Source organism: Strix uralensis, unplaced genomic scaffold (assembly GCF_047716275.1).
Source record: "Strix uralensis isolate ZFMK-TIS-50842 unplaced genomic scaffold, bStrUra1 scaffold_47, whole genome shotgun sequence".
NCBI lineage: Eukaryota > Metazoa > Chordata > Aves > Strigiformes > Strigidae > Strix > Strix uralensis.
In genome coordinates, this window is record NW_027436716.1 from 323,479 (window position 1) to 341,449 (window position 17,971).

Sequence of the window (17,971 nt, forward strand, 5' to 3'; positions counted from 1 at the left end):
CTGTTCACATTGCTTCACAGAATCGCTTTTGTGCAGAAAACAGTAACACTTGTTCAGACGAAAGAAAGCACAGAGCCCCAGATTTTATGTTGTCCTGGAGAGCTTGCAGAGCACTGGGGAAAGGCAGGCAGAGAATTCCCTGCTAGCACCTTCTCTGTGCCTCGGAAGCAGAAATGTTCACATTGCTTCGCAGAATCGCATTTGTGCAGAAAACAGTAACACTTGTTCAGAACGAAAGAAAGCACAGAGCCCCAGATTCTATGTTGTCCTGGAGAGCTTGCAGAGCACTGGGGAAAAGCAGGCAGAGAATTCCCTGCTAGCACCTTCTCTGTGCCTGGGAAACAGAAGTGTTCCCATTGCTTTGCAGAATCGCTTTTGTGCAGAAAACAGTAACACTTGTTCAGAACGAAAGAAAGCACAGAGCCCCAGATTTTATGTTGTCCTGGAGAGCTTGCAGAGCACTGGGGAAAGGCAGGCAGAGAATTCCCTGCTAGCACCTTCTCTGTGCCTGTTCACATTGCTTCGCTGAATCGCTTTTGTGCAGAAAACAGTAACACTTGTTCAGACGAAAGAAAGCACAGAGCCCCAGATTTTATGTTGTCCTGGAGAGCTTGCAGAGCACTGGGGAAAGGCAGGCAGAGAATTCCCTGCTAGCACCTTCTCTGTGCCTGGGAAGCAGAAGTCTTCACATTGCTTCGCAGAATCGCTTTTGTGCAGAAAACCCTAACACTTGTTCAGAACAAAAGAAAGCACAGAGCCCCAGATTTGCTGTTGTCCTGGAGAGCTTGCAGAGCACTGGGGAAAGGCAGGCAGAGAATTCCCTGCTAGCACCTTTTCTGTGCCTGTTCACACTGCTTGGCAGAATCGCTTTTGTGCAGAAAACAGTAACACTTGTTCAGAACAAAAGAAAGCACAGAGCCCCAGATTCTATGTTGTCCTGGAGAGCTTGCAGAGCACTGGGGAAAAGCAGGCAGAGAATTCCCTGCTAGCACCTTCTCTGTGCCTGGGAAGCAGAAGTGTTCACATTGCTTCGCAGAATCGCTTTTGTGCAGAAAACAGTAACACTTGTTCAGAACGAAAGAAAGCACAGAGCCCCAGATTTTATGTTGTCCTGGAGAGCTTGCAGAGCACTGGGGAAAGGCAGGCAGAGAATTCCCTGCTAGCACCTTCTCTGTGCCTGTTCACATTGCTTCGCAGAATCGTTTTTGTGCAGAAAACAGTAACACTTGTTCAGACGAAAGAAAGCACAGAGCCCCAGATTTTATGTTGTCCTGGAGAGCTTGCAGAGCACTGGGGAAAGGCAGGCAGAGAATTCCCTGCTAGCACCTCCTCTGTGCCTGGGAAGCAGAAGTCTTCACATTGCTTCGCAGAATCGCTTTTGTGCAGAAAACCCTAACACTTGTTCAGAACAAAAGAAAGCACAGAGCCCCAGATTTTATGTTGTCCTGGAGAGCTTGCAGAGCACTGGTGAAAAGCAGGCAGAGAATTCCCTGCTAGCACCTTCTCTGTTCCTGGGAAACAGAAGTGTTCATATTGCTTCGCAGAATCGCTTTTGTGCAGAAAACAGTAACAATTGTTCAGAACAAAAGAAAGCACAGAGCCCCAGATTTTATGTTGTCCTGGAGAGCTTGCAGAGCACTGGGGAAAAGAAGGCAGAGAATTCCCTGCTAGCACCTTCTCTGTGCCTGGGAAACAGAAGTGTTCCCATTGCTTCGCAGAATCGCTTTTGTGCAGAAAACAGTAACACTTGTTCAGATCGAAAGAAAGCACAGAGCCCCAGATTTGCTGTTGTCCTGGAGAGCTTGCAGAGCACTGGGGAAAGGCAGGCAGAGAATTCCCTGCTAGCACCTTCTCTGTGCCTGTTCACATTGCTTCACAGAATCGCTTTTGTGCAGAAAACAGTAACACTTGTTCAGACGAAAGAAAGCACAGAGCCCCAGATTTTATGTTGTCCTGGAGAGCTTGCAGAGCACTGGGGAAAGGCAGGCAGAGAATTCCCTGCTAGCACCTTCTCTGTGCCTGGGAAGCAGAAGTGTTCACATTGCTTCGCAGAATCGCTTTTGTGCAGAAAACAGTAACACTTGTTCAGAACGAAAGAAAGCACAGAGCCCCAGATTTTATGTTGTCCTGGAGAGCTTGCAGAGCACTGGGGAAAGGCAGGCAGAGAATTCCCTGCTAGCACCTTCTCTGTGCCTGTTCACATTGCTTCACAGAATCGCTTTTGTGCAGAAAACAGTAACACTTGTTCAGACGAAAGAAAGCACAGAGCCCCAGATTTTATGTTGTCCTGGAGAGCTTGCAGAGCACTGGGGAAAGGCAGGCAGAGAATTCCCTGCTAGCACCTTCTCTGTGCCTGGGAAGCAGAAATGTTCACATTGCTTCGCAGAATCGCTTTTGTGCAGAAAACAGTAACACTTGTTCAGAACGAAAGAAAGCACAGAGCCCCAGATTCTATGTTGTCCTGGAGAGCTTGCAGAGCACTGGGGAAAAGCAGGCAGAGAATTCCCTGCTAGCACCTTCTCTGTGCCTGGGAAACAGAAGTGTTCCCATTGCTTTGCAGAATCGCTTTTGTGCAGAAAACAGTAACACTTGTTCAGAACGAAAGAAAGCACAGAGCCCCAGATTTTATGTTGTCCTGGAGAGCTTGCAGAGCACTGGGGAAAGGCAGGCAGAGAATTCCCTGCTAGCACCTTCTCTGTGCCTGTTCACATTGCTTCGCTGAATCGCTTTTGTGCAGAAAACAGTAACACTTGTTCAGACGAAAGAAAGCACAGAGCCCCAGATTTTATGTTGTCCTGGAGAGCTTGCAGAGCACTGGGGAAAGGCAGGCAGAGAATTCCCTGCTAGCACCTTCTCTGTGCCTGGGAAGCAGAAGTCTTCACATTGCTTCGCAGAATCGCTTTTGTGCAGAAAACCCTAACACTTGTTCAGAACAAAAGAAAGCACAGAGCCCCAGATTCTATGTTGTCCTGGAGAGCTTGCAGAGCACTGGGGAAAGGCAGGCAGAGAATTCCCTGCTAGCACCTTTTCTGTGCCTGTTCACACTGCTTGGCAGAATCGCTTTTGTGCAGAAAACAGTAACACTTGTTCAGAACAAAAGAAAGCACAGAGCCCCAGATTCTATGTTGTCCTGGAGAGCTTGCAGAGCACTGGGGAAAAGCAGGCAGAGAATTCCCTGCTAGCACCTTCTCTGTGCCTGGGAAACAGAAGTGTTCACATTGCTTCGCAGAATCGCTTTTGTGCAGAAAACAGTAACACTTGTTCAGACGAAAGAAAGCACAGAGCCCCAGATTTTATGTTGTCCTGGAGAGCTTGCAGAGCACTGGGGAAAAGCAGGCAGAGAATTCCCTGCTAGCACCTTCTCTGTGCCTGGGAAACAGAAGTGTTCACATTGCTTCGCAGAATCGCTTTTGTGCAGAAAACAGTAACACTTGTTCAGAACGAAAGAAAGCACAGAGCCCCAGATTTTATGTTGTCCTGGAGAGCTTGCAGAGCACTGGGGAAAGGCAGGCAGAGAATTCCCTGCTAGCACCTTCTCTGTGCCTGTTCACATTGCTTCGCAGAATCGTTTTTGTGCAGAAAACAGTAACACTTGTTCAGACGAAAGAAAGCACAGAGCCCCAGATTTTATGTTGTCCTGGAGAGCTTGCAGAGCACTGGGGAAAGGCAGGCAGAGAATTCCCTGCTAGCACCTTCTCTGTGCCTGGGAAGCAGAAGTCTTCACATTGCTTCGCAGAATCGCTTTTGTGCAGAAAACCCTAACACTTGTTCAGAACGAAAGAAAGCACAGAGCCCCAGATTTTATGTTGTCCTGGAGAGCTTGCAGAGCACTGGGGAAAGGCAGGCAGAGAATTCCCTGCTAGCACCTTCTCTGTGCCTGTTCACATTGCTTCGCAGAATCGTTTTTGTGCAGAAAACAGTAACACTTGTTCAGACGAAAGAAAGCACAGAGCCCCAGATTTTATGTTGTCCTGGAGAGCTTGCAGAGCACTGGGGAAAGGCAGGCAGAGAATTCCCTGCTAGCACCTCCTCTGTGCCTGGGAAGCAGAAGTCTTCACATTGCTTCGCAGAATCGCTTTTGTGCAGAAAACCCTAACACTTGTTCAGAACAAAAGAAAGCACAGAGCCCCAGATTTTATGTTGTCCTGGAGAGCTTGCAGAGCACTGGGGAAAGGCAGGCAGAGAATTCCCTGCTAGCACCTTCTCTGTGCCTGGGAAGCAGAAGTGTTCACATTGCTTCGCAGAATCGCTTTTGTGCAGAAAACAGTAACACTTGTTCACAATGAAAGAAAGCACAGAGCCCCAGATTTTATGTTGTCCTGGAGAGCTTGCAGAGCACTGGTGAAAAGCAGGCAGAGAATTCCCTGCTAGCACCTTCTCTGTTCCTGGGAAACAGAAGTGTTCATATTGCTTCGCAGAATCGCTTTTGTGCAGAAAACAGTAACAATTGTTCAGAACAAAAGAAAGCACAGAGCCCCAGATTTTATGTTGTCCTGGAGAGCTTGCAGAGCACTGGGGAAAAGAAGGCAGAGAATTCCCTGCTAGCACCTTCTCTGTGCCTGGGAAACAGAAGTGTTCCCATTGCTTCGCAGAATCGCTTTTGTGCAGAAAACAGTAACACTTGTTCAGAACGAAAGAAAGCACAGAGCCCCAGATTTGCTGTTGTCCTGGAGAGCTTGCAGAGCACTGGGGAAAGGCAGGCAGAGAATTCCCTGCTAGCACCTTCTCTGTGCCTGTTCACATCGCTTCGCAGAATCGCTTTTGTGCAGAAAACAGTAACACTTGTTCAGAACAAAAGAAAGCACAGAGCCCCAGATTTTATGTTGTCCTGGAGAGCTTGCAGAGCACTGGGGAAAGGCAGGCAGAGAATTCCCTGCTAGCACGTTCTCTGTTCCTGGGAAACAGAAGTGTTCACATTGCTTCGCAGAATCGCTTTTGTGCAGAAAACAGTAACACTTGTTCACAACAAAAGAAAGCACAGAGCCCCAGATTTTATGTTGTCCTGGAGAGCTTGCAGAGCACTGGGGAAAAGCAGGCAGAGAATTCCCTGCTAGCACCTTCTCTGTGCCTGGGAAACAGAAGTGTTCACATTGCTTCGCAGAATCGCTTTTGTGCAGAAAACAGTAACACTTGTTCAGAACGAAAGAAAGCACAGAGCCCCAGATTTTATGTTGTCCTGGAGAGCTTGCAGAGCACTGGGGAAAAGCAGGCAGAGAATTCCCTGCTAGCACCTTCTCTGTGCCTGGGAAGCAGAAGTGTTCACATTGCTTCGCAGAATCGCTTTTGTGCAGAAAACAGTAACACTTGTTCAGAACGAAAGAAAGCACAGAGCCCCAGATTTTATGTTGTCCTGGAGAGCTTGCAGAGCACTGGGGAAAGGCAGGCAGAGAATTCCCTGCTAGCACCTTCTCTGTGCCTGTTCACATTGCTTCACAGAATCGCTTTTGTGCAGAAAACAGTAACACTTGTTCAGACGAAAGAAAGCACAGAGCCCCAGATTTTATGTTGTCCTGGAGAGCTTGCAGAGCACTGGGGAAAGGCAGGCAGAGAATTCCCTGCTAGCACCTTCTCTGTGCCTGGGAAGCAGAAATGTTCACATTGCTTCGCAGAATCGCTTTTGTGCAGAAAACAGTAACACTTGTTCAGAACGAAAGAAAGCACAGAGCCCCAGATTCTATGTTGTCCTGGAGAGCTTGCAGAGCACTGGGGAAAAGCAGGCAGAGAATTCCCTGCTAGCACCTTCTCTGTGCCTGGGAAACAGAAGTGTTCCCATTGCTTTGCAGAATCGCTTTTGTGCAGAAAACAGTAACACTTGTTCAGAACGAAAGAAAGCACAGAGCCCCAGATTTTATGTTGTCCTGGAGAGCTTGCAGAGCACTGGGGAAAGGCAGGCAGAGAATTCCCTGCTAGCACCTTCTCTGTGCCTGTTCACATTGCTTCGCTGAATCGCTTTTGTGCAGAAAACAGTAACACTTGTTCAGACGAAAGAAAGCACAGAGCCCCAGATTTTATGTTGTCCTGGAGAGCTTGCAGAGCACTGGGGAAAGGCAGGCAGAGAATTCCCTGCTAGCACCTTCTCTGTGCCTGGGAAGCAGAAGTCTTCACATTGCTTCGCAGAATCGCTTTTGTGCAGAAAACCCTAACACTTGTTCAGAACAAAAGAAAGCACAGAGCCCCAGATTCTATGTTGTCCTGGAGAGCTTGCAGAGCACTGGGGAAAGGCAGGCAGAGAATTCCCTGCTAGCACCTTTTCTGTGCCTGTTCACACTGCTTGGCAGAATCGCTTTTGTGCAGAAAACAGTAACACTTGTTCAGAACAAAAGAAAGCACAGAGCCCCAGATTCTATGTTGTCCTGGAGAGCTTGCAGAGCACTGGGGAAAAGCAGGCAGAGAATTCCCTGCTAGCACCTTCTCTGTGCCTGGGAAACAGAAGTGTTCACATTGCTTCGCAGAATCGCTTTTGTGCAGAAAACAGTAACACTTGTTCAGACGAAAGAAAGCACAGAGCCCCAGATTTTATGTTGTCCTGGAGAGCTTGCAGAGCACTGGGGAAAAGCAGGCAGAGAATTCCCTGCTAGCACCTTCTCTGTGCCTGGGAAACAGAAGTGTTCCCATTGCTTCGCAGAATCGCTTTTGTGCAGAAAACAATAACACTTGTTCAGAACGAAAGAAAGCACAGAGCCCCAGATTTTATGTTGTCCTGGAGAGCTTGCAGAGCACTGGGGAAAAGCAGGCAGAGAATTCCCTGCTAGCACCTTCTCTGTGCCTGGGAAGCAGAAGTGTTCACATTGCTTCGCAGAATCGCTTTTGTGCAGAAAACAGTAACACTTGTTCAGAACGAAAGAAAGCACAGAGCCCCAGATTTGCTGTTGTCCTGGAGAGCTTGCAGAGCACTGGGGAAAGGCAGGCAGAGAATTCCCTGCTAGCACCTTCTCTGTGCCTGTTCACATTGCTTCGCAGAATCGCTTTTGTGCAGAAAACAGTAACACTTGTTCAGACGAAAGAAAGCACAGAGCCCCAGATTTTATGTTGTCCTGGAGAGCTTGCAGAGCACTGGGGAAAGGCAGGCAGAGAATTCCCTGCTAGCACCTCCTCTGTGCCTGGGAAGCAGAAGTCTTCACATTGCTTCGCAGAATCGCTTTTGTGCAGAAAACCCTAACACTTGTTCAGAACAAAAGAAAGCACAGAGCCCCAGATTCTATGTTGTCCTGGAGAGCTTGCAGAGCACTGGGGAAAGGCAGGCAGAGAATTCCCTGCTAGCACCTTTTCTGTGCCTGTTCACACTGCTTGGCAGAATCGCTTTTGTGCAGAAAACAGTAACACTTGTTCAGAACAAAAGAAAGCACAGAGCCCCAGATTCTATGTTGTCCTGGAGAGCTTGCAGAGCACTGGGGAAAAGCAGGCAGAGAATTCCCTGCTAGCACCTTCTCTGTGCCTGGGAAACAGAAGTGTTCACATTGCTTCGCAGAATCGCTTTTGTGCAGAAAACAGTAACACTTGTTCAGAACAAAAGAAAGCACAGAGCCCCAGATTTTATGTTGTCCTGGAGAGCTTGCAGAGCACTGGGGAAAAGCAGGCAGAGAATTCCCTGCTAGCACCTTCTCTGTGCCTGGGAAACAGAAGTGTTCACATTGCTTCGCAGAATCGCTTTTGTGCAGAAAACAATAACACTTGTTCAGAACGAAAGAAAGCACAGAGCCCCAGATTTTATGTTGTCCTGGAGAGCTTGCAGAGCACTGGGGAAAAGCAGGCAGAGAATTCCCTGCTAGCACCTTCTCTGTGCCTGGGAAGCAGAAGTGTTCACATTGCTTCGCAGAATCGCTTTTGTGCAGAAAACAGTAACACTTGTTCAGAACGAAAGAAAGCACAGAGCCCCAGATTTTATGTTGTCCTGGAGAGCTTGCAGAGCACTGGGGAAAGGCAGGCAGAGAATTCCCTGCTAGCACCTTCTCTGTGCCTGTTCACATTCCTTCGCAGAATCGCTTTTGTGCAGAAAACAGTAACACTTGTTCAGACGAAAGAAAGCACAGAGCCCCAGATTTTATGTTGTCCTGGAGAGCTTGCAGAGCACTGGGGAAAGGCAGGCAGAGAATTCCCTGCTAGCACCTTCTCTGTGCCTGGGAAGCAGAAATGTTCACATTGCTTCGCAGAATCGCTTTTGTGCAGAAAACAGTAACACTTGTTCAGAACGAAAGAAAGCACAGAGCCCCAGATTCTATGTTGTCCTGGAGAGCTTGCAGAGCACTGGGGAAAAGCAGGCAGAGAATTCCCTGCTAGCACCTTCTCTGTGCCTGGGAAACAGAAGTGTTCCCATTGCTTCGCAGAATCGCTTTTGTGCAGAAAACAGTAACAGTTGTTCAGAACGAAAGAAAGCACAGAGCCCCAGATTTTATGTTGTCCTGGAGAGCTTGCAGAGCACTGGGGAAAGGCAGGCAGAGAATTCCCTGCTAGCACCTTCTCTGTGCCTCGGAAGCAGAAATGTTCACATTGCTTCGCAGAATCACTTTTGTGCAGAAAACAGTAACACTTGTTCAGAACGAAAGAAAGCACAGAGCCCCAGAGTCTATGTTGTCCTGGAGAGCTTGCAGAGCACTGGGGAAAAGCAGGCAGAGAATTCCCTGCTAGCACCTTCTCTGTGCCTGGGAAACAGAAGTGTTCACATTGCTTCGCAGAATCGCTTTTGTGCAGAAAACAGTAACACTTGTTCAGAACGAAAGAAAGCACAGAGCCCCAGATTTGCTGTTGTCCTGGAGAGCTTGCAGAGCACTGGGGAAAGGCAGGCAGAGAATTCCCTGCTAGCACCTTTTCTGTGCCTGTTCACACTGCTTGGCAGAATCGCTTTTGTGCAGAAAACAGTAACACTTGTTCAGAACAAAAGAAAGCACAGAGCCCCAGATTTTATGTTGTCCTGGAGAGCTTGCAGAGCACTGGGGAAAAGCAGGCAGAGAATTCCCTGCTAGCACCTTCTCTGTGCCTGGGAAGCAGAAGTGTTCACATTGCTTCGCAGAATCGCTTTTGTGCAGAAAACAGTAACACTTGTTCACAATGAAAGAAAGCACAGAGCCCCAGATTTTATGTTGTCCTGGAGAGCTTGCAGAGCACTGGGGAAAAGCAGGCAGAGAATTCCCTGCTAGCACCTTCTCTGTTCCTGGGAAACAGAAGTGTTCATATTGCTTCGCAGAATCGCTTTTGTGCAGAAAACAGTAACAATTGTTCAGAACAAAAGAAAGCACAGAGCCCCAGATTTGCTGTTGTCCTGGAGAGCTTGCAGAGCACTGGGGAAAAGAAGGCAGAGAATTCCCTGCTAGCACCTTCTCTGTGCCTGGGAAACAGAAGTGTTCCCATTGCTTCGCAGAATCGCTTTTGTGCAGAAAACAGTAACACTTGTTCAGAACGAAAGAAAGCACAGAGCCCCAGATTTGCTGTTGTCCTGGAGAGCTTGCAGAGCACTGGGGAAAGGCAGGCAGAGAATTCCCTGCTAGCACCTTCTCTGTGCCTGTTCACATTGCTTCGCAGAATCGCTTTTGTGCAGAAAACAGTAACACTTGTTCAGAACAAAAGAAAGCACAGAGCCCCAGATTTTATGTTGTCCTGGAGAGCTTGCAGAGCACTGGGGAAAGGCAGGCAGAGAATTCCCTGCTAGCACGTTCTCTGTTCCTGGGAAACAGAAGTGTTCACATTGCTTCGCAGAATCGCTTTTGTGCAGAAAACAGTAACACTTGTTCACAACGAAAGAAAGCACAGAGCCCCAGATTTGCTGTTGTCCTGGAGAGCTTGCAGAGCACTGGGGAAAGGCAGGCAGAGAATTCCCTGCTAGCACCTTCTCTGTGCCTGTTCACATTGCTTCGCAGAATCGCTTTTGTGCAGAAAACAGTAACACTTGTTCAGAACGAAAGAAAGCACAGAGCCCCAGATTCTATGTTGTCCTGGAGAGCTTGCAGAGCACTGGGGAAAAGCAGGCAGAGAATTCCCTGCTAGCACCTTCTCTGTGCCTGGGAAACAGAAGTGTTCCCATTGCTTCGCAGAATCGCTTTTGTGCAGAAAACAGTAACAGTTGTTCAGAACGAAAGAAAGCACAGAGCCCCAGATTTTATGTTGTCCTGGAGAGCTTGCAGAGCACTGGGGAAAGGCAGGCAGAGAATTCCCTGCTAGCACCTTCTCTGTGCCTCGGAAGCAGAAATGTTCACATTGCTTCGCAGAATCACTTTTGTGCAGAAAACAGTAACACTTGTTCAGAACGAAAGAAAGCACAGAGCCCCAGAGTCTATGTTGTCCTGGAGAGCTTGCAGAGCACTGGGGAAAAGCAGGCAGAGAATTCCCTGCTAGCACCTTCTCTGTGCCTGGGAAACAGAAGTGTTCACATTGCTTCGCAGAATCGCTTTTGTGCAGAAAACAGTAACACTTGTTCAGAACGAAAGAAAGCACAGAGCCCCAGATTTGCTGTTGTCCTGGAGAGCTTGCAGAGCACTGGGGAAAGGCAGGCAGAGAATTCCCTGCTAGCACCTTTTCTGTGCCTGTTCACACTGCTTGGCAGAATCGCTTTTGTGCAGAAAACAGTAACACTTGTTCAGAACAAAAGAAAGCACAGAGCCCCAGATTTTATGTTGTCCTGGAGAGCTTGCAGAGCACTGGGGAAAAGCAGGCAGAGAATTCCCTGCTAGCACCTTCTCTGTGCCTGGGAAACAGAAGTGTTCACATTGCTTCGCAGAATCGCTTTTGTGCAGAAAACAGTAACACTTGTTCACAATGAAAGAAAGCACAGAGCCCCAGATTTTATGTTGTCCTGGAGAGCTTGCAGAGCACTGGGGAAAAGCAGGCAGAGAATTCCCTGCTAGCACCTTCTCTGTTCCTGGGAAACAGAAGTGTTCATATTGCTTCGCAGAATCGCTTTTGTGCAGAAAACAGTAACAATTGTTCAGAACAAAAGAAAGCACAGAGCCCCAGATTTGCTGTTGTCCTGGAGAGCTTGCAGAGCACTGGGGAAAAGAAGGCAGAGAATTCCCTGCTAGCACCTTCTCTGTGCCTGGGAAACAGAAGTGTTCCCATTGCTTCGCAGAATCGCTTTTGTGCAGAAAACAGTAACACTTGTTCAGAACGAAAGAAAGCACAGAGCCCCAGATTTGCTGTTGTCCTGGAGAGCTTGCAGAGCACTGGGGAAAGGCAGGCAGAGAATTCCCTGCTAGCACCTTCTCTGTGCCTGTTCACATTGCTTCGCAGAATCGCTTTTGTGCAGAAAACAGTAACACTTGTTCAGAACAAAAGAAAGCACAGAGCCCCAGATTTTATGTTGTCCTGGAGAGCTTGCAGAGCACTGGGGAAAGGCAGGCAGAGAATTCCCTGCTAGCACCTTCTCTGTGCCTGGGAAACAGAAGTGTTCCCATTGCTTCGCAGAATCGCTTTTGTGCAGAAAACAGTAACACTTGTTCAGAACGAAAGAAAGCACAGAGCCCCAGATTTATGTTGTCCTGGAGAGCTTGCAGAGCACTGGGGAAAGGCAGGCAGAGAATTCCCTGCTAGCACCTTCTCTGTGCCTGGGAAGCAGAAGTGTTCACATTGCTTCGCAGAATCGCTTTTGTGCAGAAAACAGTAACACTTGTTCAGAACGAAAGAAAGCACAGAGCCCCAGATTTTATGTTGTCCTGGAGAGCTTGCAGAGCACTGGGGAAAGGCAGGCAGAGAATTCCCTGCTAGCACCTTCTCTGTGCCTGTTCACATTGCTTCGCAGAATCGCTTTTGTGCAGAAAACAGTAACACTTGTTCAGACGAAAGAAAGCACAGAGCCCCAGATTTTATGTTGTCCTGGAGAGCTTGCAGAGCACTGGGGAAAGGCAGGCAGAGAATTCCCTGCTAGCACCTTCTCTGTGCCTGGGAAGCAGAAATGTTCACATTGCTTCGCAGAATCACTTTTGTGCAGAAAACAGTAACACTTGTTCAGAACGAAAGAAAGCACAGAGCCCCAGAGTCTATGTTGTCCTGGAGAGCTTGCAGAGCACTGGGGAAAAGCAGGCAGAGAATTCCCTGCTAGCACCTTCTCTGTGCCTGGGAAACAGAAGTGTTCCCATTGCTTCGCAGAATCGCTTTTGTGCAGAAAACAGTAACACTTGTTCAGAACGAAAGAAAGCACAGAGCCCCAGATTTGCTGTTGTCCTGGAGAGCTTGCAGAGCACTGGGGAAAGGCAGGCAGAGAATTCCCTGCTAGCACCTTTTCTGTGCCTGTTCACACTGCTTGGCAGAATCGCTTTTGTGCAGAAAACAGTAACACTTGTTCAGAACAAAAGAAAGCACAGAGCCCCAGATTCTATATTGTCCTGGAGAGCTTGCAGAGCACTGGGGAAAAGCAGGCAGAGAATTCCCTGCTAGCACCTTCTCTGTGCCTGGGAAACAGAAGTGTTCACATTGCTTCGCAGAATCGCTTTTGTGCAGAAAACAGTAACACTTGTTCAGACGAAAGAAAGCACAGAGCCCCAGATTTTATGTTGTCCTGGAGAGCTTGCAGAGCACTGGGGAAAAGCAGGCAGAGAATTCCCTGCTAGCACCTTCTCTGTGCCTGGGAAACAGAAGTGTTCACATTGCTTCGCAGAATCGCTTTTGTGCAGAAAACAATAACACTTGTTCAGAACGAAAGAAAGCACAGAGCCCCAGATTTTATGTTGTCCTGGAGAGCTTGCAGAGCACTGGGGAAAAGCAGGCAGAGAATTCCCTGCTAGCACCTTCTCTGTGCCTGGGAAGCAGAAGTGTTCCCATTGCTTCGCAGAATCGCTTTTGTGCAGAAAACAGTAACACTTGTTCAGAACGAAAGAAAGCACAGAGCCCCAGATTTTATGTTGTCCTGGAGAGCTTGCAGAGCACTGGGGAAAGGCAGGCAGAGAATTCCCTGCTAGCACCTTCTCTGTGCCTGTTCACATTGCTTCGCAGAATCGCTTTTGTGCAGAAAACAGTAACACTTGTTCAGACGAAAGAAAGCACAGAGCCCCAGATTTTATGTTGTCCTGGAGAGCTTGCAGAGCACTGGGGAAAGGCAGGCAGAGAATTCCCTGCTAGCACCTTCTCTGTGCCTGGGAAGCAGAAATGTTCACATTGCTTCGCAGAATCGCTTTTGTGCAGAAAACAGTAACACTTGTTCAGAACGAAAGAAAGCACAGAGCCCCAGATTCTATGTTGTCCTGGAGAGCTTGCAGAGCACTGGGGAAAAGCAGGCAGAGAATTCCCTGCTAGCACCTTCTCTGTGCCTGGGAAACAGAAGTGTTCCCATTGCTTCGCAGAATCGCTTTTGTGCAGAAAACAGTAACAGTTGTTCAGAACGAAAGAAAGCACAGAGCCCCAGATTTTATGTTGTCCTGGAGAGCTTGCAGAGCACTGGGGAAAGGCAGGCAGAGAATTCCCTGCTAGCACCTTCTCTGTGCCTGTTCACATTGCTTCGCAGAATCGCTTTTGTGCAGAAAACAGTAACACTTGTTCAGACGAAAGAAAGCACAGAGCCCCAGATTTTATGTTGTCCTGGAGAGCTTGCAGAGCACTGGGGAAAGGCAGGCAGAGAATTCCCTGCTAGCACCTTCTCTGTGCCTGGGAAGCAGAAATGTTCACATTGCTTCGCAGAATCACTTTTGTGCAGAAAACAGTAACACTTGTTCAGAACGAAAGAAAGCACAGAGCCCCAGAGTCTATGTTGTCCTGGAGAGCTTGCAGAGCACTGGGGAAAAGCAGGCAGAGAATTCCCTGCTAGCACCTTCTCTGTGCCTGGGAAACAGAAGTGTTCCCATTGCTTCGCAGAATCGCTTTTGTGCAGAAAACAGTAACACTTGTTCAGAACGAAAGAAAGCACAGAGCCCCAGATTTTATGTTGTCCTGGAGAGCTTGCAGAGCACTGGGGAAAGGCAGGCAGAGAATTCCCTGCTAGCACCTTTTCTGTGCCTGTTCACACTGCTTGGCAGAATCGCTTTTGTGCAGAAAACAGTAACACTTGTTCAGAACAAAAGAAAGCACAGAGCCCCAGATTCTATGTTGTCCTGGAGAGCTTGCAGAGCACTGGGGAAAAGCAGGCAGAGAATTCCCTGCTAGCACCTTCTCTGTGCCTGGGAAACAGAAGTGTTCACATTGCTTCGAAGAATCGCTTTTGTGCAGAAAACAGTAACACTTGTTCAGACGAAAGAAAGCACAGAGCCCCAGATTTTATGTTGTCCTGGAGAGCTTGCAGAGCACTGGGGAAAAGCAGGCAGAGAATTCCCTGCTAGCACCTTCTCTGTGCCTGGGAAACAGAAGTGTTCACATTGCTTCGCAGAATCGCTTTTGTGCAGAAAACAATAACACTTGTTCAGAACGAAAGAAAGCACAGAGCCCCAGATTTTATGTTGTCCTGGAGAGCTTGCAGAGCACTGGGGAAAAGCAGGCAGAGAATTCCCTGCTAGCACCTTCTCTGTGCCTGGGAAGCAGAAGTGTTCCCATTGCTTCGCAGAATCGCTTTTGTGCAGAAAACAGTAACACTTGTTCAGAACGAAAGAAAGCACAGAGCCCCAGATTTTATGTTGTCCTGGAGAGCTTGCAGAGCACTGGGGAAAGGCAGGCAGAGAATTCCCTGCTAGCACCTTCTCTGTGCCTGTTCACATTGCTTCGCAGAATCGCTTTTGTGCAGAAAACAGTAACACTTGTTCAGAACGAAAGAAAGCACAGAGCCCCAGATTTTATGTTGTCCTGGAGAGCTTGCAGAGCACTGGGGAAAGGCAGGCAGAGAATTCCCTGCTAGCACCTTCTCTGTGCCTGGGAAGCAGAAATGTTCACATTGCTTCGCAGAATCGCTTTTGTGCAGAAAACAGTAACACTTGTTCAGAACGAAAGAAAGCACAGAGCCCCAGATTCTATGTTGTCCTGGAGAGCTTGCAGAGCACTGGGGAAAAGCAGGCAGAGAATTCCCTGCTAGCACCTTCTCTGTGCCTGGGAAACAGAAGTGTTCCCATTGCTTCGCAGAATCGCTTTTGTGCAGAAAACAGTAACAGTTGTTCAGAACGAAAGAAAGCACAGAGCCCCAGATTTTATGTTGTCCTGGAGAGCTTGCAGAGCACTGGGGAAAGGCAGGCAGAGAATTCCCTGCTAGCACCTTCTCTGTGCCTCGGAAGCAGAAATGTTCACATTGCTTCGCAGAATCACTTTTGTGCAGAAAACAGTAACACTTGTTCAGAACGAAAGAAAGCACAGAGCCCCAGAGTCTATGTTGTCCTGGAGAGCTTGCAGAGCACTGGGGAAAAGCAGGCAGAGAATTCCCTGCTAGCACCTTCTCTGTGCCTGGGAAACAGAAGTGTTCACATTGCTTCGCAGAATCGCTTTTGTGCAGAAAACAGTAACACTTGTTCAGAACGAAGGAAAGCACAGAGCCCCAGATTTGCTGTTGTCCTGGAGAGCTTGCAGAGCACTGGGGAAAGGCAGGCAGAGAATTCCCTGCTAGCACCTTTTCTGTGCCTGTTCACACTGCTTGGCAGAATCGCTTTTGTGCAGAAAACAGTAACACTTGTTCAGAACAAAAGAAAGCACAGAGCCCCAGATTTTATGTTGTCCTGGAGAGCTTGCAGAGCACTGGGGAAAAGCAGGCAGAGAATTCCCTGCTAGCACCTTCTCTGTGCCTGGGAAACAGAAGTGTTCCCATTGCTTCGCAGAATCGCTTTTGTGCAGAAAACAGTAACACTTGTTCAGAACAAAAGAAAGCACAGAGCCCCAGATTTTATGTTGTCCTGGAGAGCTTGCAGAGCACTGGGGAAAAGCAGGCAGAGAATTCCCTGCTAGCACCTTCTCTGTTCCTGGGAAACAGAAGTGTTCATATTGCTTCGCAGAATCGCTTTTGTGCAGAAAACAGTAACAATTGTTCAGAACAAAAGAAAGCACAGAGCCCCAGATTTGCTGTTGTCCTGGAGAGCTTGCAGAGCACTGGGGAAAAGAAGGCAGAGAATTCCCTGCTAGCACCTTCTCTGTGCCTGGGAAACAGAAGTGTTCCCATTGCTTCGCAGAATCGCTTTTGTGCAGAAAACAGTAACACTTGTTCAGAACGAAAGAAAGCACAGAGCCCCAGATTTTATGTTGTCCTGGAGAGCTTGCAGAGCACTGGGGAAAGGCAGGCAGAGAATTCCCTGCTAGCACCTTCTCTGTGCCTGTTCACATCGCTTCGCAGAATCGCTTTTGTGCAGAAAACAGTAACACTTGTTCAGAACAAAAGAAAGCACAGAGCCCCAGATTTTATGTTGTCCTGGAGAGCTTGCAGAGCACTGGGGAAAGGCAGGCAGAGAATTCCCTGCTAGCACGTTCTCTGTTCCTGGGAAACAGAAGTGTTCACATTGCTTCGCAGAATCGCTTTTGTGCAGAAAACAGTAACACTTGTTCACAACGAAAGAAAGCACAGAGCCCCAGATTTTATGTTGTCCTGGAGAGCTTGCAGAGCACTGGGGAAAAGCAGGCAGAGAATTCCCTGCTAGCACCTTCTCTGTGCCTGGGAAACAGAAGTGTTCACATTGCTTCGCAGAATCGCTTTTGTGCAGAAAACAGTAACACTTGTTCAGAACGAAAGAAAGCACAGAGCCCCAGATTTTATGTTGTCCTGGAGAGCTTGCAGAGCACTGGGGAAAGGCAGGCAGAGAATTCCCTGCTAGCACCTTCTCTGTGCCTGGGAAGCAGAAGTGTTCACATTGCTTCGCAGAATCGCTTTTGTGCAGAAAACAGTAACACTTGTTCAGAACGAAAGAAAGCACAGAGCCCCAGATTTTATGTTGTCCTGGAGAGCTTGCAGAGCACTGGGGAAAGGCAGGCAGAGAATTCCCTGCTAGCACCTTCTCTGTGCCTGTTCACATTGCTTCGCAGAATCGCTTTTGTGCAGAAAACAGTAACACTTGTTCAGACGAAAGAAAGCACAGAGCCCCAGATTTGCTGTTGTCCTGGAGAGCTTGCAGAGCACTGGGGAAAGGCAGGCAGAGAATTCCCTGCTAGCACCTTCTCTGTGCCTGGGAAGCAGAAATGTTCACATTGCTTCGCAGAATCACTTTTGTGCAGAAAACAGTAACACTTGTTCAGAACGAAAGAAAGCACAGAGCCCCAGAGTCTATGTTGTCCTGGAGAGCTTGCAGAGCACTGGGGAAAAGCAGGCAGAGAATTCCCTGCTAGCACCTTCTCTGTGCCTGGGAAACAGAAGTGTTCCCATTGCTTCGCAGAATCGCTTTTGTGCAGAAAACAGTAACACTTGTTCAGACGAAAGAAAGCACAGAGCCCCAGATTTTATGTTGTCCTGGAGAGCTTGCAGAGCACTGGGGAAAAGCAGGCAGAGAATTCCCTGCTAGCACCTTCTCAGTTCCTGGGAAACAGAAGTGTTCACATTGCTTCGCAGAATCGCTTTTGTGCAGAAAACAGTAACACTTGTTCAGAACGAAAGAAAGCACAGAGCCCCAGATTTTATGTTGTCCTGGAGAGCTTGCAGAGCACTGGGGAAAGGCAGGCAGAGAATTCCCTGCTAGCACCTTCTCTGTGCCTGTTCACATTCCTTCGCAGAATCGCTTTTGTGCAGAAAAACAGTAACACTTGTTCAGACGAAAGAAAGCACAGAGCCCCAGATTTTATGTTGTCCTGGAGAGCTTGCAGAGCACTGGGGAAAGGCAGGCAGAGAATTCCCTGCTAGCACCTTCTCTGTGCCTGGGAAGCAGAAGTGTTCACATTGCTTCGCAGAATCACTTTTGTGCAGAAAACAATAACACTTGTTCAGAACGAAAGAAAGCACAGAGCCCCAGATTCTATGTTGTCCTGGAGAGCTTGCAGAGCACTGGGGAAAAGCAGGCAGAGAATTCCCTGCTAGCACCTTCTCTGTGCCTGGGAAACAGAAGTGTTCACATTGCTTCGCAGAATCGCTTTTGTGCAGAAAACAGTAACACTTGTTCAGAACGAAAGAAAGCACAGAGCCCCAGATTTTATGTTGTCCTGGAGAGCTTGCAGAGCACTGGGGAAAAGC